Raw genomic sequence first — 25,564 nt, 5'->3', positions numbered from 1 at the left:
AGTGATTATTGTGAATGATGGTGGCATGCATTGCATTGGATGCTGGCTGACTACGAAGAATTGTGCATGCCATGAAGTAGAACTATATTAGTTTATCAACAAAGTAAAAGTGACTCAGGTGTGGTGACAGTTAATGTTTCCTTGTTGTTTAATAATGACCACATTGTACTCCTACCACTACAGGTGCCGGCCAATATCCGTTGCAATTTGGTAATATGGAATATATTATAAACTTAATCAGTCACTACAGACTGAGTTGGTGTTGGAGAATACGTACCACACGGTCACCATCATTGAGGATGCTGAGCATACTATCTTTGCACACAGTCAGTTGGATTGGAGAAAATTGATGGAATAACTGCGTTTCATGGGCTGACTTAACAGGTAAAAAGTTTGAACAAGAACCACAGCAGACCTAGGCTAGATGTCCGTGTAGTGGTGTGGACTGGAGTAGAGTGTAGTGGTATGACGGACAGTGGCGCATTGATTTAGTCACTTCATTGGGAAAATTCTAGGTTGCTGCATTGCATATGACATTTCTCAGGCTCGGTCAAAATATAAGTAAGGGGTAGGGTGCCTGGCCTGTGCCGCGGTTCTCCTGTTCTGTGGCTGTGCTGGCTCCTGAATCCTGTCCCGTTGTTGTTGTACCTTAATGCTGTAGAGTAGACACTATGTAGCCTATCCAAGCTGCCTCAGTCTGAAAGTGTTCTCTCCAGAGTGTTGTCTTGCACTCCACTGTAATTGAGTTTATTGTTGTAAATGCTGTAATTTTTCAATACCCCGTTTGTTTTTCCATCTACACTTACAGGCCGGCCTTTACCCTGTGCTACAGTGGGAGAAACGACTCACACGTACCTTACCAATCCGCATAAGGCAGGCAGTGGTACCCAAGATTGATGTGTGGAGTGTCCATGGAAGGGAGGACCAAGAGGAATGACGAGAATGATGCAACTCCACATTTGGACCAGGATAATACAGTAACTTTAGTATCATCATTCGTCTTTACATTTATTTGCTTGCTTTTTTCTCTTTAATCATTACGACTGTGTGTTGTGGTTTGTTTGTTAATTGATCCAACTTTTTTTTAATTTCCTTAGCTAGCTTGAAAAATAAAAGTAAGCCCGGTAGAGCATGTAATTGGGTTCGGTCTGAGCTCTGAGGGCGTCAGACAGGCAAGGCAAATTTCAATTTTGTCCCTGACTGTACTGTCTCATTGGGTCATAGTAGTTATAGTACAACTCATTATCATTAACCATCAAGTTATCCTCCTCAGCATGCATGCATTTGCTTTCTCTCACTTCATACTTTGATTTCTTTGATAATGGATCATGGTCGTCTTACAAGATTGTGTTTTACTTTTGTTGTGTCCATGCATATTGTCTGTTTTTCTTTCTCAAACCTTTCCCAAAACCCCACTTCTCATCCAATCATCAATCCCTAACCCTCTTCCCCCGGTCTGTGGGATTTATATTGAAGTGTGATGTGATGACTATGTACACCAATTGATCACACGCTTGCTGGGGCAGATGTGGTGAAAGCAACACTAATTGAATTTCAACTAAGGCAGGGCAAGGATCTTCTTCTGCTTGACCACCCATGCTGTAGTTTACTTTGTGTTCTGTTCCACTACTCCTCCTAGAGTCTCAGTCAAGTGACTTTCTCTTTCTTTTTTCAAACGCTATTGCCAGTGTCTACTACTACCACCACAATAATGGCATCTACTCCGTCAATTTGGTAAACCAACCATGCAGCCATCAGTGTGCCGAACTTCATCATCAATCACAGGTAAGATAAGTTTGGTGGGATGTATGGACTAGGAGGAGAGACTGACAGTACTATTATGACAATTAAAAATAACTCAGTGAGGGGTACTGCATCTATCGGTTTGTGTGTTACAAAATCGGCAGATCTTTTAAATCAAACACTGGCTGTGGGCATGCAGCAGCACGGAAACAAAGTAAACAACCATGTAACTTACATTGAATTCGGAAAACTGTAACCCACCACAAAACATTAACATCGTATAAATAAATAGTAAGTATATTTTTAATGTCCCCTAACAAAAATAAACTATCCCGCTCTGACCTAACCCACCCCCCTCCCTAACCCCAACGAAACAAAACGAAAGTCCAAAGTCCCAATGTCCGTAGAAATCCCCAACGCCCACAAACCCACCCACCAACAAAAGGAATTAAAAAAGGGGCAAACGACGAGGTCCTCTATTGTCGGCGGGCCTTAAGGTGTTTGTCCACCAGGATCTTTACCCGCTCCTCCATGTTCTCCTCCAAGCGGGCCATCCGGCGGAGCAGCTGGCGGCGAAATGCCCTACAGTTACATCCAGGGTGGGGGGCAGCAGTGCTGGAAATAGAGGCGCGGCGGCGGGCGGATGCCGGACCACGGCGCCGTTAAAGTGGAGGCTGGGCCTGACTGGGGCCCGGGGCATTGGAGGAGGCTGCAGCTGCAGCCGCCTCCTCCTCCTCCTCCTCCTGAGCCACCAGCCGGCGATAATGCTCGCAGATGGCCTCCAGTTTCCGGCACCGGGCCCTAGCGGCCAACTCCTTCCTTGATGGTTTAGTGGAAGGAGTATCATCTATATCAAGAAAGAAAAAGAACATGTTGGAGCCAATACTCTTAGCAAAACAGGAACACTAAAATCATTCAACACATAGTGTCACAGTATCACTAGCAAGCACAGTTCATAACATTTGGGATTTGGTGGTGGGGTAAGTATCTCTAATCCTACTTCCTTGGACTCTAACATTTGTGACAGTTTCAGACATTATTTATAAATATAATCGTACTATGTATGTACTCCGGTACACCAGTCGTGCTGTTCTTATCTGTAGTTTAGCCTAATTACATAACCTTGTTGTAGGCGGCATGCCAGGTCCATCAGCTAAGCTTGCACCCAAGAGAAACAGATATGAGCCACATGATGCAGACTCACGTTAGTTTTATTTACTACTACTGTCTGCAGGTGGGGAAGCTCATCTTTTTGTCTGACGCCTTACGGCCGTTGGCACTGGTCATACTCTGTTACATGAGGGCAAATGGCATGCACAATTTCACTTACACCCTGCCATGGGTACTACAAAAAGGCTGATTATTTATCGGATCCAACGATCATTGCTTATATTCATATTATAGATGCTGCTAGTGCTAATACGATATACGACATCAGGTCGGTAGCGGTCGGTGGTTGGAGTTCTGCCGGTCGGTGACGTGGGAAGGTGCAGGGTGGGGATAGTAAACGATGGATTAAGGACATTCACAGGTAATTAAAGAATACATAAAAAAAAAACATTGCTGCACACAGTAGCACACACGCATTCGGCGGTGCAGTGCGCACCTTGAAAATAGTTTTATTTATTTTTATGTTGATTACCTGTATTTGGCCGTAACAGTAATACACAGTTTACTCGCCAGTGCCACCCACCCGTCCCCTCCCCATGTCACCGCCCGCCAACAATCCCACCACCAACCGCTACTGCAGAGGGTACTTTGCTTTCATTGATTGTGTAACCAATATACATAAACATTAAACAACAGCTAGGCCACCCTTTGCAGGCTGGCTGCCCCAATCGAAAATACATTAATAATAATAGGTAGGGAGTGGTCCCCAGAGTGGGAGGAAGGGGTTTCCGCTTGATAATATATGACGTGCTTGCAAACTACTGCAAGTGTACTGTATGCTCATAATACTACCTTAATTCCCCTAGGCTTTGCTACTGTCGCGCAGTTTCTTTTACATTTTCTTCAAAGTAAGAATCTCCAGTGACACTTTCCACCTATACTGTCTCTTGGTGATAGTACATCCAGGCATACATCCATTAAAGTAAACGTCTATCCTTTTGTATATATCTCTTAACAAACCTTAGTTGGTTTCACCAACAAACACCCATGCTTCTGCTCCTTCCTTCCTTGCCTTGGCTTTGAGTTTGAACCAAAAACACCGCTGATTCTTGCTATCTAGTACTATCCACCCATACTGTGTCACCCACCCAGGCAGGCATTCTTTCACCTTCCACCCATCCTTCAACAACCCATGCATCTGATCTTATTACTATCAGCCACCTATGCATGCTTCCAACAACATATCCTTCTCTGCCGGTCAGTCATATTGTTTATCTCGCCCGTCCTTCAACCCTTAGTGCTTTCCCTCTATGTTCAACACATCCATGAAGGTCATCTGATCTGAGTTTGTCTTCTCCATAAAACATTCACAGCTGATTTTGGAGTCAAATAGAAGAGGCCATTGGTTACTCTACTCACGCTGGTAATGCTATGTAAAGGGTGTCTTCTTCAACCGTTGTATAATAAGTCGCACAGTACAGTGAAATAGTGAACACAGTTCCATCTAGCTGTAATGTCAAGAAGTAATGAATATAACTTACCGCCGCCGGCCACTGCTGCTGGATCCCCCCTGGGCCCTGTGTCTCCTGCAGGTGCCGCCAGTTCACCTGCCCCCTCCGGAATGGCCGCATCGCTGGCCCCGACGGCACTGGTGGATGGTAGTGTGCCTAGAAAAAAGCATCACAAATTTTTTAGATGCCTGTAAACCTCCCCCTATTTTAAGTGTTCACTTGGAACATTGAAAAAAAGTTAATGCGATGCAACATACATCAGCACTAGACAGTAAGTACAGTCAGTAGACAGACACTAGTAGGATATGGTTCCACTTCCTAGGGTCATCTAGTCCTACTCTACTCTTTTGAAAGTTAGCCTGAGCCATGAGTAACCCTTTTAGATTCATCATGTCGACTACTACTCTTTTGGTGCATATTATACCTGCCAGCTTATTGACATGTGCAGTAGATGCCTTTAAGGCCGCTTGACTGTTGCGTACAAGTGAAGAGGTCGAAAAAAAACCAACTTATTGACTTTGTTTAGTTTATATTGCTTAGCCATCACACATACATGTTACACTTTTTGGCATGACTGCAAAATGCTAGCATTCACCAGTATACTATCTAACGGCTAACTCGCAGCGTTTTTCTCATATAGCATAGGCGGAAGATTCCCTTCTACAAACCAGAGATTTACAGAGCATATTGGATGCAAGATGATGTAACCAGTATTTCTACGTTCTACGCTGAGGGGTCTTCCAGAATTCAAAAGATCTTGGCTCTTGTTCTTGTTGTCAATCATGCACTTGTAAATGTTTACTGTTTTAATGTTAGGCTTTTTGCTGGCTTATTGACTATGGCTGTCGTAAATTAAATTTCATATTAACGATGTACAGAGTTTGATACTTGTTTCAAATAAACCTTTTGAACTTACACATAGACTCTGTGGTATTTGGTGTGGTGGAGTGGACTTACACAAGTGTGTGAGCAAAATGGTGTTTGTTATTATGTTCTGGGTTGTCTCTGTCTCAGTCATCATCAACATTGTGTATCGTCTTCGTGGGGGGGGTCGGGAGTGGGACCCTAATGTGAGACACTATAGCTAGTCGGTTAGGGGATCCTGGGTTCTTCGGACTGAGGTGTGATCAGTAAGATCCAACCTCCCATCAGCAACATCCTATTTTGTTGTGCATAGTTCTGTATGTGGCTCTGCAGAATCCTAGACAATAGTAGTATCATGTACTATCCGATCAAAAATACTAGTCAAATATCTGGTTGGGCATTTTGTTTGTGGTAATTGTTAAAGCCTCAACATTGAGAAGACTTGAAGAGGACAACCCAAAGGACAGGACCCAGTGGCTAGAGCTATTGGTCAATCAGAGTTTTATTGTTGCAAAGAAAACCTTCTATTAAAGAGTGGGCAACTGTGCAAGCTTTGCTACACACAGAGTAATAATAGTAATAGTAGTAGTAGTATTAGTAGTACAGAGAGTCATAGCAGAGGGAGTTAGAAGCAACTTCGAGGCAGGGATAAACAGAATTAGTAAACAGATAGTCAAGGTCAAAGAAGTAAGCTTTTGTAAAAAAGAGATTCAGAAAGTGGAACCATAATTTAGAGTTTGGGAAAAAAAGATGCAGTAACATAACATTTAGGGAAATATAAATGTCAATCTAACCAATGGAGGACTTACTGGGGCCAGCTGCAGGAGCCTCAGTAGAGGAGAGGTCCTGGGGTTCCCCCACCGACTCCGACCCCGTCTTCTTGCCCCTGGGTGGTGCTGATGATCATGTAAAATATAATAAAGAAAGAGACCAACATTAAGGAGTGCTGTGAGAAAAATAATAAATCATTTGGAAAAACAATAAGTCAAAGAACATTTTAGGAAACAACAAGTGCAATAAAATTGACCTATCTAATCAGATGGATCGACTACTGGCTGCTTCCTAGTGCATTTACGGATCGCCTACTTATTTATGAACACTCCAGTGTTCCATGATCATTCTGATTCCAAATACTAACAAAGCCTAGTAAGTACCACCTGATCTACACCACCTATTCCAGACGGGCCAATTGTTCACTAAGTCTGCACTTCAATTTTTTTCAGCCATCAAATGCATAGATGAGATGGAGGACACATGCATAGTTGCATACATTAGTGCATACATACAACAAATTGTGGGTTGGTTGCATAATTCTGATCTAGTTCTGCTACTGACTGACCATGCTAAGCCTACCACTCACTAAACAAAGTACAAAAGGTTCGACGGAGGACTGGGGTAAGCAGCACTCAGTGACAGAGGATGCGTCACGCAGACCGCATAAAACAATTAGTAACTACTACTAACAAACTAAACCTAGTATCCAATATCCATCCACCACTATTTCACAGTAGGACAATGGAAGGACTAGAGTCTCTCTAGCAAATCGCATTACCTAACTTCATTTCAGTAAAGTAAACTCTTACATAATCAGCATCAGCACAAGCTAGCGCAAACTAAGTTGCAAACAAGTAAGAGTACCACCGTGCACCTGGGTCCTTAAATCAAAGAACATTTTGCTTTTTGGAACGTAATTTACCAGCAACGCTTGGCACGCAGCAGTAATCTTGTTGTTCATCTAATTTAATATACACAATCAGTTACTCACCAAGCCCGACGACCTCGACACCTAGCAGGTCCAACAGGTCCTGCTCCCGGTCCAGGATGTCGGACCACCGGTGGGCTAGCTGGTTGTGGGTGCGCCGGATCCCAGTGCACCGGAACACGGCCCGGCGCACCTTCGCCCACCGACGGTGCCGCTCCTGGGTAGCGTACCCGGAGCCGGGCCTGCCGCCTGCTGCCAAGGTCAAGGGGAGGAGGCGCTGGATGAAGAAAACGAGAGCCGCCACCTCCTCCTCCCCAAACAGTTGCCGGGCCTGCACCCCTGCAGGACGCATTCTGCCGCAAGGCAGGTGGCGCCTCTCTGCGCCTGCAGGTCCCTTGCCCTTGGGACTTCGTGTGCCCTTGGCCATGGTTCTGGGGTGGGTGGGAGGCGGAAAAGAAAAGTCCGAAGGGGAAAAAAAGTTAGGGGGAAGAAGATAGAAAGAACTTTATAAAAGTAACAAAAACACAGTAAAAGTAGAAATAAAATGCAAAATATAAACTGAGGCAAACAGAGAGATAGATAATAACTAAAAAAAGTCACGAAAAAGGCTTTAAAGACATAGGATTGCTAAGATAAAGGGAGGATACAAAAGTAGGCCCAGAAACATGGCATAGAGTGAAAAACAAGATGGCCGCGCCCATTCGCGACCGCGTGGGTAAGTTCGCGCGATATTTCTCGCGAACATGTACTATTTATCGCGAACAAGTAAAATGCGCTCCCGAACACATCAATGCACATCGCGAACACGCTATCCGCGACCCGGAACAGGAAATAAGGCATCGCGAGCGGGCGGGACTATAGAAAAACAAGATGGCTGCGCCCATTGGCGACCGCATGGGTAACATCGCGAGATATATCCCCCGAGCATGCAAACAGCTCCCCGAACATGCTTACCGCGCTCGCGAACAAGAAAAAGCCATCGCGAACAGGTTGCCACAAGCAACTACGCAAGCTTGCGAAGCTTCGCGAAGGTCGCGTAGTGCAATGACATCTTCGCGAAGCTTCGCGAAGCGCGACTACGCGAACTACGCCCAGGGTTAATTAGGTTCAGATTTTACACACACAAAACCATGGAAATTCAACAGTCAGAATTCTCTCACGTAAGTATATAACTTGTGCCCTAAGGTAACTATAACTTGTGTCCCCGCCATGCACAGTTTTCACATCAATAATTTTACAGCAAATGTTCCACTGATATTATCAATGATGTCACAGTAGATGTCATGAGTGATGTCATTTGTGGGGTAATTAGCAGTGCATAGCGAGCGCTCAAGTTATAGTTAACTTAGGGCACAAGTTATAATTACTTGAGGTAACTATAACTATAACTGGTGAACCTTTGTGTTTTTTTTCGACTTAAAAATGTTACATTGTTACTGAACATTTCACCTAACTATAATGTTACTTTAACCTGGTTTTTGAGTGTCTTTTTTAATTTTTTATTTAAGGCAATATTTTATTATACTACGTATCCCCTCCTCACCGCACACAAGGGCTCTGGGCAGGGAAACTGAATACATGCCTGCTCCCAGCCTGTATGAACTATTTTTAAAGCTCACACCGGCGGGGATCAGACTTGTATGTTTGCTCCAGTTAGGCCGAAGATATAAAAATTCTCCTGACAGGCAGGAAGCACAAATCCCCCACCCGTGGTAGTGCAAGCAGAAAAACTATTTTGTCCTGTGGGCAGGCTTCCTGGGACACACTCACTGAGCCAGCCCCAGGGATGGGGATCCCTCCTTTTAATTAGTTCAAGAGAGCCCGGGGATAGGGTCCGCAGGCCTATTTAAGGCTCGGGAGTGTGGCCTCCTCCCCTTTTATTTACATTTCAGACCCAGGGAGATGGGGTCCCCGGGTCCTAATTAGGCTCGGGAGAGGGCCGTGTGTCCCTTCCATTTATATTAGTAACTTCAGCCCCAGAAGATGGGGTCCCGGGGGCCTAATTAGACTTCAGGAGGGAGAGCCGCGTACCCCCCCCTTCTTTATTTTACAGTGGCCCAAGAGGATGGGGTTCCCGCTGCTCTCAGAGGTTTGTGGACAGGGGCCAAGTTTATGTCACCCCCCCACCCCCCGGACCTGGCCCAGCCAGGGGGTATTTCTTAAAAGACCCTCTGTGTTAGAAATGGGATTTCTGGTTGGCTAAGGCTTGCGCCAAAGCCAGGCAGAAACCACCACTCTAGTCAGGCCTGGGGAGTTACACGCCAAAGATAACCCCTGCTCACCCCCTTGGTAGTTTGGCACGAGCAGTCAGGCTTATCCCGGCTGCAATGTGTAAAGCGTTTGCGCACGCACACAGCAACAACACCCTAGGCCCACCACAAAGGAAACGCCACACAAGGTTATATATAAAAATAGCCTTTGTATTATACCAAAACACATTAGATAATATTCACACAATTTACACTGTGCCAACTGGCACTGGGCAGAATTTTACAAGGGACTATTTACACGGGACAGGGCCACATGGACCACTGTCAGAATCAGCACAAATCACCAATGGTACATGTAGAACATATACTAACTGTAACACAAATTAACACTGTAGAGCACAGCCAGTAACTACTGGCGCAATAATGACCTCAGCGTCATCACACTAGCTTCAGGTATAAAACCTATCCTGCATCCATCACAGGGGCATAAACACATTATGCAATTTCTCATTAGTCTAACGCATTAGACCTAGCCACCTAAGTATAACTACACTAGGGGCGTACATCACACAGGGAAGCATTATCTCCCTAACATCAACCTAAACGGGTAGAACAACCTCCTAGGCAGAAATCCTATGTAGAGGTATAACACACAGGGTACGCAAAACATGCTATACACAGTACATTTCCTAACACCCAATCACATTAGCATGAATCACAATAACACCTCCATCACATTAGGTTCCAGGTCGCGCCAGAACCTAAACGTAGCAGCTGCCCACTACTTGCTGGGCAGCTGGGGGACAAGAACAGGGCCTAAACGCTGCAGCTGGCACTAAGTGCTGCACAGCTGGGGAAGTAAAATGAGGCATGGGCTCTCAATGGCCCCTGAAACAGTGTCCAAGACGTTGGAGCCACCTAGGCTCGAAAACAACATGTCCCCCTGGAGCACACTGGCTCCTGAAATCATCCTGCCAACACGCTGGAGCCCCCTTGGGCTTTGTAAACATACACGTGCCCTTCGTTGGAGCCACGAAGGCTCAGAAAGTAAATAATGCCCCAAGCACTGTGGAGCGCACTGGCGCTCAGTAACATAACATTCCCACTGTGTGAGCCACTCGGGGCTCTTGAAGCAAATGTCCCCTTAAGCGTCGGAGCCACACGGGGCTCTTAAAATCAACATGCCCCCATAGCGTTGGAGCCATCTGTGGCTTGAGACAACTGCGCCCCATGTGGGAGCCACAGGGCTCTTAAAATAACATGTCCCGGTTGGAGCGGCCCACTGCCATACGGGGCCGCTCTGAATCCTAAACAGGACTGCCCGGGTGCCTCGTGGGCACCATGAACAAAGGAGGCAGACCCCCCTCTACTCACCGGGTCAGGTGACCTCGCCGTTCTGGATCTCCTCTGGACTCGGCGGCCTGCTCCGGTCACCTCTCTCCTTCACCCGGGCCCCCTCCTGGGACCCGGGACTCAGTCTCACAGCTGCTGGATGCGGGACTTCCCTCTTCTATCTCTGGGAGGCGGGGTGGGCTCCCGTTCTCCTCTCCACATCGGGGGAAACTCTCTTCTTCGCTGTCTGTGCGACGCGGGGCTCTCCCTCGAGCATGGGAGCCCCGCGCCACGAACTCACGCCGGCCTCTTCCGGCTTAGTTGCAGGCCCCGCCCACGTCACGGGCGGGCCTGCCTGACTTCCGGTTTTGCCGCGGGCCGCGGCGGTGACTTTTCTTCAGCGGCAAGAGGGGTAGGCTCCCTCGCAATCGAAAGTACACGGCGGGGCGGGCACCCGCCGCCATCAAGGCTGAAGTCGCGGGGTGGGCACCCGCGCACCACAAATACGGCAAAGTCGCGGGGTGGGCACCCGCGCATACAACTAATTAAATAAGCGGGGAAGGCAACCGTATTGATCAGGAAACCAAAACGAAGACGCAGGGTGGGCACCTGCGCACCCAAAGCAACCAAATAAGCGGGGTGGGCACCCGCAAGGCACACATCATAGGGGAATCCCTACGCTGGCGATTCCCTCTCTCTCGCTCTCAGCAGCGCGACGCTGCACAGCCCCAGCTCCTCTCTCTGGGGGAAATTAGGATAAAGCGCTCTCCAGGCGCTATGTTCAGGACCACACAAAGTCCTTGATAGATCCAGGAAACAGAAACAAAAGGTCCCACAAAGTCCATCAGGCATCCAGGGGCTGGGCAGGGCCCAGGGAGGCAAGCCTTCCCCTGGGCCCCAGCAGCAGCACGCCCCTGGTTGTTTCAAGTTAAGCACAAGAACATTTTACATGGGGTCACAGCCCCTTTTTATACACAGGTTCCTTTGTCTCCAAAGGTGCAGGGAAGGGGCGAACCAGATACAACTGGTTCTTGAGCACTTTGTTTTGCTCAGCCCCTCTCCCTATTCAAAGAAAAGGCCAGGGTCATCAGTCGCACCACAGGGAGCGGAGCCAGCATTGTGTGGGGAAAGCCCAGCCCTATTCAGGTCCCAGGTGTACTCCTCCCACCCATCTGGCTGCTGATCTCCCCATTCACCACTGGGTGACTCCTCCTGACCCTGGGGATTACCTAGCCCATCACATGACCTCAGGCAGCCAATCGCCAGACAAGGCACTCATCTCACACTGCACACAGAAATGCCCACTTCTAGAAGTGGCACTTCCACACTAGGTACATTGACGCCGCACACATCATCGCGCAGCATTTCATCACACGAGTCCGTACATACCAAACTCGGCCCTGCACTCCCCACGCATCAGGAACTAACATGGTCACTCAGATCCCCCATGCATTCCTATGGGAGGGCAGGTCAGTCTCACTCAATGTAACCCAGAGCGCACGCACTTTACACTGGGACACAGTGTTAAAGCGCCTAGAGGCCTAAATCCACTAATACACCATAGGGAAAAGGCTAGGATAAATGGTAAAAGTTCTAGGGGTGAACTTGCCAGAAGGGCCAAGTCCAACACTCTGCATATTTGTGGCAAAAAAATAATAATTGGGCCCCAGGTGGGGTCACTCTGGGATACCACTAGCATGCCTAAGGGGTCAGGATTTCCCTACCCTGCCCCCTACATCTTTTTGAGTTTTTTCTTAGGTCACGGGATATATATGTCTATATATATTGCCCAGTGGCAATCGCCACTGGGCAGTTATAGCTAGGTCAGTGTTTACATAGGAAATGTGTATTTTGTGTTGCTAAAAATATTGAGAAGGGTTTGACAAATCTTCACAAAACTTTCCCCAAAAGTGTTCTTTTTGAGCTAGTTTGTGCATGGGAAGTTTTGGGGTGATCGATCAAGCGAGGGCCGAGAAAAAAGGGGAGGGTTTCAAAACGTAAAATCCCCATGCATTTCCTTAGACTTATTCATGCAGGGCTACAGCAAAAACCGCTGAACAGAATTACACCAAATTTGGTTAGAAGCTAGATGCCTCTCTGCGGAGTGTGATTTTGGTGATTTGGTGCAAATCCATTCAGTTTTTTTAGAGAATTTTAGAGTATATTTTGTCAGTTGGGTCTGGGAGAATATCAAGAGACTGTTGTGGGAGCCCCACTTTGAAAATAGAGCAAATCAAACTCCTGTGAGAGCGAGCCCTCTGATTGGCTGCCAGCAACATGAGACAAATGCTGCTGCCTCTTAGTCCCCTATCCTGGAATTTAAAAAAAGTATTATAACGGGCAGGGTAGGGATACCCTTACCCCCTAGGTCCCATGGGAGAGACCCAGAGGTACCCCCTTGCCCAAAAAGAAAAAGGCTAAATATGCAATGAGCCCACAAGTCTGTTGTGGGATCGAAAAACAAAATGGCAGCCAGAACGCATTTAAATAGCCAATGGTCGGTGGAGCCAACCCTGAGGCTGATTTATAAAGGTAGAGCCTCCAAAGGCTCCAGGGAACACACCTCCAGTGCTGAAAATTGTTTATTTGGGAAGGGGGGACATGCGGCCCCCCCTTACCAAGCTGCCATAGGCTGTGGGAAGCCCATCTTTGGGCCAAAATCAGCATATATGGGGAGGGTGCTCCCACCCCCCTTTTGCCTCCCCCGGGACCAACATCACTTTTTATGGGAAGGGGCCACAAGGCCACCTCCTGAGCCTCGAGAGGCCCTGGGGAGCCCAACCAAGGGCCAAAATTTAAGAAAATGGGAAGGGAGCTGTTCAGCCCCCCTTTCCGAGCCTGAAAAGGCTAGAGAGAGCTCACCTCTGTGGTCGATTACTTGAAGGAAGTTTGGCCGCGTGGCTCCCCTCGTTGAGATATTAATGGTAACAGGGAGCCTTTCTCCAGGGACAGCTCAGACACCTCCAGCTGACGTGTTTTGACCTTCTGAGGGGCCTGGTATGTATATGAAGGTCTTCCACTGGGCTCAATAAATTCTTGGAACAACACAATCATTATATGGTGCAGAAATTATGATATATCTCAAAAGATAGCAATATAGATTGACATTTAACGACTCTGCCTTCACTGGTGGACAGCCGGTGGTACCAAAGCCACATGTGTACCATCAATGGACCCAATGACATGTGGCATCCCTCCCAGGGCATAGAAATCACCCTTGACATCTGTAAACTCCTCAGGAGTAGGAAATGTGATGAATTCATCAAGGTGCTCCAACATGGCTGCTAAAACATCACGCAGGACACGGCTGAACATTGTCTGTGACATGCCACCAACATCAGCTATGGTGAATTGAAACGTACCTGTGGCAAAAAAATGTAGGGCTGCCATCACCTTCATCTTTGGGGTCAGTGCAGTAGGATACCTGTGTCGCGGTTGGAGGTGTGGTGCCAGCCTGTCGGTCAAGTCCTCAATCAACGGTTGAGTGAATCTGTAATGTCGGATGCAGGCACGTTCCCTCATGGCACCCAAGTCTGGCATTAGTCTTGGGACAGGTGGTGCCCTGAAAGAGATTGTTTGGATGAATGAAGATTGAGAGTCGGCCAACATCAATGTCAATAAACATAGCACATGCTACACTGCTAATACACATCAGGTAACTATGGAGTCGGGTGTGTGCAATTCATCCAGGACACATATGCAAGCTTGCTGGCACTCCTACAAAAAGCCAGATACACCTGTTGATTGTCAAGTCTACATGACATGCCCTGAAATGAGCTGGGGGCCAGTCTGAGTGAACAGCCAGAGATATCACCAGAGTAACACACATCCACATAGCTGCATTGGAAGGATGTCATCTCATCCAGACAGCTGACTGCAAGGCACACGCACAGGTCACATGGAATGTCAAATGTACATATCAAACACATTGCGATGAAGGGGTACACGTGACAACTAAAAAACACAGCGATTGAGACAACGCACACATGTCTGACTGGGAAAATATGATGCATGATGCACACAGACCTAGTAGTATGGGTACGTGTACTGCTAGTGCATACACGTACGTGTACTAAGGTAGTACATGTACGGGTACGCACCAGTAGTTCATGTACGGTGCATGCACTAGTAGTACAGTGCGTACACGTACGTGTACGCACTAGTAGTACATGTACCTGTACGTATACTACCTTAGTACACGTACGGGTACGCACCAGTAGTACACGTACGGTGCATGCACTAGTAGTACAGTGCGTACACGTACGTGTATGCATTAGTAGTACACGTACGTGTACGTGTGCTACCTTAGTACACGTACGTGTATGCACTAGTAGTACACGTACGGGTACGTGTACTACTAGTGCGTACCCGTACGTGTACTAAGGTAGTACACGTACCTGTACACACTAGTAGTACACGTACGGGTATGTGTACTACTAATGCGTACACATACGTGTACTAAGGTAGTACACGTACCTGTATGCACTAGTAGTACACGTACTACCTTAGTACACGTACGGGTACGCACTAGTAGTACACGTACGGTGCATGCACTAGTAGTACAGTGCGTACACGTACGTGTACACACTAGTAGTACACGTACCTGTCAAACGCACTGTACAACTGGTGCCGTAGGGGTATGTGTGAAACGCACCGTATACCCGCTATCATCGTGTGTGTACACTTCGTTTCACCATTGTACTTGTGCCGTAGGGGTACGTGTGAAACGCACCGTACACCCGCTATCATCGCGTGTGTACGCTTCGTTTCACCATTGTACTTGTGCCGTAGGGGTACGTGTGAAACGCACCGTACACCCGCTATCATCGCGTGTGTACGCTTCGTTTCACCATTGTACTTGTGCCGTAGGGGTACGTGTAAAATGCACCATACACCCGCTATCATCGCGTGTGTACGCTTCGTTTCACCATTGTACTTGTGCCGTAGGGGTACGTGTGAAACGCACCGTACACCCGCTATCATCGCGTGTGTGCGCTTCGTTTCACCATTGTACTTGTGCCGTAGGGGTACGTGTGAAACGCACCGTACCTGTGTGTAGATTTAAAAATTACATAGGGGACACATAAGGGACAAGTATTAGGCCCTAAATGCATGCTGGTTGTCATGGAGACAGAGTTTTCAGTTGGAAAGTGTCGATCATGTGTCCTAGAACAGTCAGTTTGCCACAAAATACAATGTTGCAAAGTGGTTGTTGACTTGACATGATGCTCAAAATTTGAACGATGCGAATGCTGTCATTGGTGTATGTTTAAAGTCATTGGTGTATGTTTAAAGGGATTGGAGTAAATGTAGGATGCTAATGAGTCTGACCAATCGCTATGTACTCCTCTAAATGAATTCCCCTCAGCAAGACAGATATAAGGCAGCCAGAACCCATGAGAGGTCACTTGCCTGCACAACTTTCCAGTCGACAACATTTCTGCTGTCTCTGCTTCCTCTGGACCATGTCGCGTACTGTGGAGAGGGCCCAGCCATTCACCCAGGAGGAGAATCAGGTCTTGCTGGACGCCCTCCTCCCACACCAGCCTGTATGGGAGACCAGGGGAGCAGGTGAGTGCTGAGTCCACTACCTTTGCCTAGACACCTGTTGTGTGACTGTCAATATTGTGTCCAGGTGGGACAGACATGCAATGTTGTTTAGAGTGGGTCCCAGGGTGGGGGACATGCTGATGTCTCTCATGCAGAGCCTGATGTAGTTCCTGTGTGCACTCCTCACTTGCATTGTGCTTACTGTGACTTTAACTGCATAGTGCATGACACATTGAGCCAGTGAAATCCTTGGTGTTTTTTTTTCCTATTGTCCTGAGGTGATTCAGTGCTCACCCCGGTGTGACAGGTGACTGTACCAACAGATGTGTATGAGTTGAGTGGACCTGTGGTGAGAGTGTCCAAATGATGTGTACGACCTCATGGACATTGATGTGTGTGAATCTTCCTTTACATGTGGGTGAGTGTCTATGTGAAGTGTTGCGCCACAGCTGCATGGAGGTGGCAACATATCTACCCATCTGATGTGACAAGTAAGCCGTACTATGTGTCTGACTTGCATAGCTAGCATGACACCTGTGACACCCCACTGGCAAGTGGCACATGTGCAGAGTGAGGGTTGTATCTGCTGCTGTCAATGACAGGCGAGTGATCTGTGCTTGGGTGTGTATGCCTAGTATGCTGAGGGTGCGTCAGTGGAGTGGGACATGTGACTGCTTGGCACATGCTGGCCATCAGCCTGCTGTTGCATGTGCTGCACAGTGTGTAGCATGATCAGTGAGTGTGTCGCAACCCTCATGCCAACCGGTTGACTTTCAATGCCATGTAGTGCATTGGGGCTTGCACACAGGCCAATTTCATATTGTGTATGATGTAATTCCTGTCTGCATCCTATGCCCTGTTCAACATTTCTAAGAGGTTCAAATGTGTGTCTCGGGGACATGGAGCAGGTATATTGATGGTGTGTCACTTTGTCATCCTGACAGGTAACTGCCTACGAGAAGGGGGAGATTTGGAACCACATCGTCAGGGCCGTGAGATCTGAGGGGGAGCGTCGTCGCCAGCTGCCACAGGTGCGCAAGAGGTGGCATGACATCCGGTGCTGGACCCGGCGGATCTCCCGGGTCCAGCTGGGACTCGACAGTCCTCGCCCCCACGACGGACGCCGACGGCTGACCCCCCAAATGAGACGTGTCCTGGCGGTGGTCTTCCCAGACCTCGATAGGCAGTTACAGGAGAGACTGCAGCAAGGAGGGGGTAGGTACATGGCTGTTTGTCGTGTTATGTGTCGCAAGCTTTTGTAAGTGCTCTGTAGCCTGGATACACTCCCAGAGTTGATATGTGCAGTGAATTGTCTGTTCCCCAATGTCACCTGTTGCTCTTTTTCATCCCTTCCCCTCCTTGACATGTGTCCCCTGGTCTGTGTGTAATCACATTTGCACATGGTCATCTAGGGTGTCAGTAAATCTAAGTGCACATTGCTTTCTGCATCATGTGGGAGGGTGGTCTGTGACTTGTGTTGGTACCTTGCCTGTGCCATGACCTGTTCACTATGTTGGGGGTCCATAGTTGTTGTCACTGATGCTGATTCTCCACATAGGAGTGTGAGCTTTCAACTGGACACCCTTGCAGCATGCATGACCAATGTTGTGGCCTCAGACATGATGTGCATGAGTGTGAGATATGCATAGTGCCATGACGGTTGAACATGGTACAGTCAGCTCATTCCAGGACCACGGAGCAGTGTGCCCACTACAGTCCCCTGAGACACCCTGGCCTCCTAATCATGTGTGTCATCCAACACTGTGCACTTTCTCTGTGTGTTCTGCATAGGTCTGCCTCTGTGGCATTGTTCCCTGGCCTAGTTTGTAATTTGCTAATGTGTGCTACCTGTGTCCACTGGACAGGGATACACCATTTTGCTTGTGCATACTCACATTGGGCAGCGCCTGTGTGGCTCTTCACAACAATCTGTTGATGGTTGTTTGTCACAAATATGTGTTTGCAGCCTCACGAGGTGATGTTGTGTAAATGAAGCTATTTTTCACGCACAGTTGTTGTAACCCAGAATAAGAGGTGTCAGTTCTTGATCTGTATCAATCACATTGACTCAGGTATTGGGGGGGGGGGGGGGGTGCGGGAGAGGCATACATGTCCAACCCTGATTTTTCATTGCCAGGTCTGACTTGTGTGTGAGAATTGCCTGTACAAAAATACACTGTGCAGTGCCCCTGTGATGGTGGCCAGCCTGTTTGTGCTTTGCAGCCTATGTCATTATTTTACCAACATGAATCCTGATCATCGATTTTTTGCACCTGTGTGTGGTTCTGATGCAACGCATTTTGGACTTTGTGTGCTGACATCTGTGTGTACATTCTGGCTTGCCATGAGGGTGTCCCCACAGTACAGCTGGGCTTTTTTACCAGCCAATTGCAGGCCCATTAGCTTATGCATTGTCCTGGGTGTGCACATGTGTGCCACTCCAGATGACAGGCAGTAGGTCATATGTGAAGCCAACTGTGTAATCAGGTGACGGATGGCCTGGTGACAACTGACATAATTAAAGTTGTTACTCTTACAAAATTGTACCTTGGCACTCACAGCACTTGTCAACATTTGTTTATGTTTTAAATGTGGAAATTGGATGATTTGTGTTAAGTACACTGATGTGCCTGCATGAAAAAAGTCTACCAAGGAAGCGCACACCAAACAACATTTCTACTTTCATGGAACACACTGCCACCTATTCAAAGAAGCCACTGTTCAAATTAAATGGTGTTGCAGATTCTCCATATACATGTTCCCACAGTGGTCTTGATTTTGTGAGACTCCTTTGTTGTTGGTGATACAAACTAACGAATCTCAAGACATCAAGTCCTCCGTGGGCCCATGTATATGTACTTTCTGCAACACCATTCATTTCTAACAGTGGCTTCTCAGAAAAGGTGCCAGCTTCTTCAATGACAGTGTACATATACTTTTGTATGCACAGCCTTGTGCGACATATTGCATGCAGCCACATGAGTGTTCTTTTCACGAAATGGCCAATTGGCACATTCAAAACATGTAGATTGTGTAAAGTATTGTGAGTCCCAAGGTACCAACATTTGTTCGTTTTGTGTTCCAAAGGACTTACAGGTCTCTGAGTGTGGTGACACCTTGAGTATTGAGGTGTGTTAGTTTACCTTGAGTGCATCACTACTGTTTCTTTCAGGCTAAACAAGAGGTGTCATGACTTCATTGTATTGCTGTGCTCACCGGTTCACAGACACTAGCTTCTCAGTGTATTTCTCATTCCAGTTGTGGCCTTTTGTATTGTCCTGGTGTCGAAGTGGCATGGTGGGTCTAACAACTGGGCAGTACAGGGCTTACATATGTGCGGAGTAGGCTAGCTGTTACTCATGATGCATTGCCTGATATGCCCTGTGACCAATTGTTCTTGTGCTCATGTGTCAGATGTATACAGGTGACTGATGCATTTTGGTTTCTTCTCCTTGCCCACAGCATCATCATCTGCAAGCGAGGGAGACACCTGCATGGACCTTGAGGAGGGACCCAGCGACAGTGCCGCCAGTGCTGTGGAGTCAGCAGGAGCCAGTGGCACGGAGGGCGAGGGGAGTCAGTCGGAGGACCTGTCTGGAGGCGAGAGCATCTACGACGCCAACGGGTCCGAGGCTGAACTCCCTGAGGAGGCGGAGGATGCCCCAACAACTGGCAGCATCCCACCATCTGTACCCGCCTCCTCCATTGACATCTCCGCCCTTCCAGTTGCTCCCGTCCCTTCTGTCCGTGCAGGGTCCCACTGTGTCTCCTTCGGACCAGGCACCGCACCTCCTGCCCCAGTCACCCCTGCTGCCCTCAGTGAAGAGTCTGTGGACACACTGCGCCAGTTGCAGGTTGGTCAGGCATCAGTGCTGCATGTCCTCCATAGACACACTAAACTGCTCACACAGTTGGTGTCGTTCCTGGAGGGCATGTCATCAATGATGTCTGAGCAACGCAGGATTCTGCGGTCCATGGATTCTTCACTGACGGAAGCAGTTTCTCTCCTGCGGCGCTCCGTCCCCCCCTACCCCGGACCCATCCACACTGCCCTCTCCCATGCCTGCCCAACGCACACACAGACAGTCACGGGCATGCACCCCAACAGACACATCCAGCACACCCCCAAGTAAGGCACAGCGCACACCTCCTGGCACGCACACTTAGGGGGATGTAGGCACACCCACAGGGTCAGGGTGCAAACGACAGACACGCAGCCACAGTCAGAGTCCGCAGTCCTCACAACCCAGTCCCTCCAAAACCACTCCCCTTAGCTCCCCTGCCAAACTGTCACCCAAAGAGCTCTACATGGGTGAGCTGGCCCTCACCCCCACTGTGACACCACCCCGCAAGCGGGCGACGAAATCCCCGGGCAGGGGAGTTGAGTCCTCCCCCATGTCCACCCCCTCCCCCAAGAGCGCTGCACCCCATCCCTCGGCCACCCCCCTCCGTTGGCCCTGGGTTCTCTTCAGGTGCAGGGGTTACTCTGGATGCCCTGGCAGCAGTGTTCAGTGCCGAGCTCACCTCCACCTTTGGCGCTGCCCCACCCCCTGTGGTGGAGACGTCCAGCCCTGCACCCACCACACCTACCCAACCCCCTCCTGTCCCTGCGGTGCCTGTTCCTGCCACAGATGATGCCCCCCCCCCGGTCGACAAACCTTAAGGTTACTTTGTGCAGGCAAGGTAGGGGTGGACACAGTCCCCTACGTCCACCCTTGGACTATAACAAAGGACTGGTTATTGGCCTTTGTAGATAGTGTCTTCTTAATTTATTATTTTTGTGTGCTGAATAAAGCCTTTTCTTTTACTTTCAACACTATTGCATTTCAGGTACTTGATGTTGGTGATGAGGCTTCTGGAGTTGTTGTTCTGGTAATGTGTTAGGGTTCTGGTAAATGTTTTTGTATGATGGTCAGGAGGTGGACCATTGTATCTGTGTGCCATCACAATGTCTCTGCAAAGAATCATTGGTAGTGTGTGTTCCTTTTCTTTGGATACATTGTACCAAGGAGTGTTCCTTCCACTGTGGCACCTGACATCTTCCCTGCACACAGTTGCACAATTGTTGTGCTGACCTGTGTCCACATTTCCTTTGTTGGTGAGGGATCCCTTCAACAATGGCCATGCCTGCTCACCGATGTCTCCTGCTGAATTGTCTGTGCCATCCTTGCTAGTCACTGTACTTGTGTTTTGGGTATGTAGGAATTCCTTCAGGGACAATTTGGCCCTTTTCAGCACTATGCATGTGTGTAATCACGGCCTACCACACAAATGGTACTTGTTATGCAGGGTATTTGGGCACCTGACTCACAATTGTGGGCATTGTATCTGGTGGAATTGAACCCTATTCCTTCCATGAGAGACAACATCTTGGTGGCTGGACCAGCACCTGGACATTCCTATCAGTCCTGGGATGTGCGTGACAGTGTGTGTTCCCTTTGGCTATCTTAGTTTTGTATGCAGCTACATGACTATACAGTCTGTTGGCATGAAATCTGGGTGTGTATTGTGCTGCATCCACCATGGGTGGGTATGCATGTGTTATATGTCCTCACACCCACATGTGGTGTGTCATGCAGTGTGTGAAAGTCATCCATTCTCCTGGGAGTGGGACACTGATGGAAGTCCTCTGCACACACCCCTCATATGTCTGGGCGCTGCTGGTAGTGTTATGCACCCACCCCTCATAGGTCTGGACGCTGCTGGGAGTCCTCTGCACCCACCCCTCATATGTCTGGACACTGCTGGTAGTGATATGCACCCACCCCGCATGTGTCTGTCCACTGCTGGGAGTCCTCTGCACCCACCCCTCATATGTCTGAACACTGCTGGTAGTGATATGCACTCACCCCTCATATGTCTGTCCACTGCTGGTAGTGATATGCACCCACCCCTCATAGGTCTGGACCCTGCTGGTAGTGTTATGCACCCACCCCTCATAGGTCTGCACGCTGCTTGGAGTCCTCTGCACCCACCCCTCAAATGTCTGGATGCTGCTGGTAGTGATATGGACCCACCCTGCATATGTCTGTCCACTGCTGGGAGTACTCTGCACCTACCCCTCATATGTCTGGACACTGCTGGTAGTGATATGCACCCACCCCTCATATGTCTGTCCACTGCTGGTAGTGATATGCACCCACCCCTCATAGGTCTGGACGCTGCTGGGAGTCATATGCACCCACCCCTCATATGTCTGTCCACTGCTGGTAGTGATATGCACCCACCCCTCATAGGTCTGGACTCTGCTGGGAGTCATATGCACCCACCCCTCATATGTCTGGACGCTGCTGGGAGTCCTCTGCACCCACCCCTCATTTGTCTGGACGCTGCTGGTAGTGATATGCACCCACCCATCATAGGTCTGGACGCTGCTGGGAGTCCTCTGCACCCACCCCTCATATGTCTGTCCACTGCTGGTAGTGATATGCACCCACCCCTCATAGGTCTGGACGCTGCTGGGAGTCATATGCACCCACCCCTCATATGTCTGGACGCTGCTGGGAGTCCTCTGCACCCACCCCTCATATGTCTGGACGCTACTGGTAGTGATATGCACCCAAGCCTCATAGGTCTGGACGCTGCTGGGAGTCATATGCACCCACCCCTCATATGTCTGTCCACTGCTGGTAGTGATATGCACCCACCCCTCATAGGTCTGGACGCTGCTGGGAGTCATATGCACCCACCCCTCATATGTCTGGACGCTGCTGGTAGTGATATGCACCCACCCCTCATAGGTCTGGACGCTGCTGGGAGTCATATGCACCCACCCCTCATATGTCTGTCCACTGCTGGTAGTGACATGCACCCACCCCTCATTGGTCTGGACGCTGCTGGGAGTCCTCTGCACCCACCCAGCATATGTCTGGACGCTGCTGGTAGTGATATGCACCCACCCCTCATAGGTCTGGATGCTGCTGGGAGTCATATGCACCCACCCCTCATATGTCTGTCCACTGCTGGTAGTGATATGCACCCACCCCTCATAGGTCTGGACACTGCTGGGAGTCATATGCACCCACCCCTCATATGTCTGTCCACTGCTAGTAGTGACATGCACCCACCCCTCATAGGTCTGGAAGCTGCTGGGAGTCCTCTGCACCCACCCATCATATGTCTGGACGCTGCTGGTAGTGATATGCACCCACCCCTCATAGGTCTGGACGCTGCTGGGAGTCATATGCACCCACCCCTCATATGTCTGTCCACTGCTGGTAGTGATATGCACCCACCCCTCATAGGTCTGGACGCTGCTGGGAGTCATATGCACCCACCCCTCATATGTCTGGACGCTGCTGGGAGTCCTCTGCACCCACCCCACATATGTCTGGACACTGATGGTAGTGATATGCACCCACCCCTCATATGTCTGGACGCTGCTGTGAGTCATATGCACCCACTCACGCACCCCCTTGGGGCTGTACACTGCTGGCCTGGACCTACACACACACCAATATGAAGGTAACATGCTGGGCCAGTCCTCTAGGCCCACATTCCTGGCGTGTGTACACATCCTATCCCAAATTTACTGCTGCCGTAACGGGGTACGTGTGGTACGCACGGTACCCACGCATTCATGCGTGGGTACGGTCCGTACCTGAGTTGGCATGGTGCCGTAGGGGTACGTGTGGTACGCACCGTACCCACGCATTCATGCGTGGGTATGGTCCGTACCTGAGTTGGCATGGTTGTCATGGTGCCGTAGGGGTATGTGTGGTACGCACTGTACCCACGCATTCGGTCCATACCTGAGTTGGCATGGTGCCATTGGGGTACGTGTGGTACGCACCGTACCCATGCATTCATGCGTGGGTACGGTCTGTACCTGAGTTGTAATGGTGCTGTAGGGGTACACGTGGTACGCACCGTACCCAGGGTACGGTCCGTACCTGAGTTGTCATGGTGCCGTAGGGGTACGTGTGGTACGCACCGTACCCACACATTCATGCGTGGGTACGGTCCGTACCTGAGTTGTAATGGTGCCGTAGGGGTATGTGTGGTACGCACCGTACCCACGCATTCATGCGTGGGTACGGTCCGTGCCACTGTTGTAATGGTGCCGTAGGGGTACGTGTGGTATGCACCGTACACGTCCACTTCCGTTGTTGCGGTACGCAGGGGTTGCTGGACACGCCCCCCAAAGTGACCAGACCTGGTGGTAATGTATGGCCTCCATATTATAGGTTTGGGTTTGGTTATGGGGTATGTTTCGTGCCCCTCACCCCCACCATGGCCCCTGGGTGTTGTTCTCACCTTCTGCGGCATGTGCGTCGGGTGCGGTGCACCAGGTCGTAGGCCAAGAGGACCGGGATGACACATACGATGGGGTTCATGGCGTGTATGTCGCGTACCGGGGCTCTGTTGCGTGGCGGTTCGCGTCGAACTCTGCTTTTCCGGCTGTGTCTGACTCCCGTAGAAAAAGCCGTACGGAGTGACGTAGGGAGGAATCGTACTTGCTGGGCCGGAAACCGCTGCCTGAATACCTCCGGACGTCGCGTACAAGCTGTCCCGGATCAGAATCGTAGGTATTTTTTCCACGTACGGTCTTTTGTACGATTCGTACGGAAATAGGCTTTATGTACGAATCGTACTTCCTAGGTTGTAGGGACAGTTTATCGGGTATGAGTCGTACGGAGAAAACGCTCCGTACGACGATTCGTAGGTCCTTTTTACAGGATCGGAATCGGCCCCTAAGAGGGTGGGTTTGAGCCAAGGTAGTTCCAGCAACAAACATATATTTCCCTGCATCAGATGCAAATGAGCATGCCTTCAACAGAGCTGTGCCTGCACTACCCAGCCTCTTTGGACTCTTAAATACAGTTTTTTTCACTCTGATTACGTTGAAATGTTTTACAGAGGCGACCGCGCCAGTGCCGACTCTGAGCTGTTGTTCTTCAGAGCCTGTTTGCAAGCCTGCACAAAGGGGGAAGTGGGTGCCTCACTCCTCCAGCTCCTCCCAAATTGTATGTAATCATATTGTCCTCTATAGTTTTCTTGCAGTATTTAGTTGTGTGTTGTAAGGTAGTTTTTTTTCCTCATGTAAAATCAGTGGTGGGGTGTTGGAAGGCGGACCCCGAGGAGTCGGTGAGACCACCAAGGGGGGGGGGCCCTCACCTGCACGAAGTAGCCGAGCGCTGTCGAGAAGCCTCCTGAGAGATCCTTCTCCTATCACGTACTAGCACAGTAACACCACCACACAGGACTCAAGGAGGTTGTCTCAAGACGAGCAATTCTTTATCAGCATTTAAAGGTTACGAGATCAATATGTACACGAAAGGGATCGAGGGATCCACCAAAAGTCTCAGTGTCTCTTTGGAAGGGTCGGGGTAGCGGGACAGTCTTTGGCAGGAGCTCGGTACGAGGGTACCTGGGGCCCAGTTCTTATCCTCAAGCTGGAGGACCTCCGGATCTCGGAGGGGTCGAGCCGCGACGGCGTCAGCAGGGCTCTGGCGTTCAGTTCGTGGGGAGCCGCGATCAGGTCAGCAGGGCTCTCAGGATGGTTTCTGCTCAGCTCGAGCCGCGACATCGTCAGCAGGACT

The 25,564-nt window shown here is 49.3% G+C and overlaps 1 protein-coding gene across 1 annotated transcript in view; it reads left to right on the top strand.

The window, feature by feature from the left end:
- Window positions 1-5,281, top strand: part of LOC146798327 (uncharacterized) — a 37,041-nt gene extending 31,760 nt beyond the window's left edge. Inside the window, exons 3-5 of the mRNA XM_085627952.1 lie at window positions 184-384; window positions 809-1,785; window positions 5,005-5,281. The gene's annotated coding sequence lies outside the window, so the exon portion shown is untranslated. The remainder of the gene's footprint in view (window positions 1-183; window positions 385-808; window positions 1,786-5,004) is intronic.
- Window positions 5,282-25,564: the final 20,283 nt, after the last annotated feature.

The sequence above is a fragment of the Triturus cristatus genome, chromosome 9, assembly GCF_964204655.1.
Source record: "Triturus cristatus chromosome 9, aTriCri1.1, whole genome shotgun sequence".
In the NCBI taxonomy this organism is placed as follows: domain Eukaryota; kingdom Metazoa; phylum Chordata; class Amphibia; order Caudata; family Salamandridae; genus Triturus; species Triturus cristatus.
Note: the sequence above shows the minus strand (reverse complement) of the source record. Positions and strands in the feature narration are given on the sequence as shown.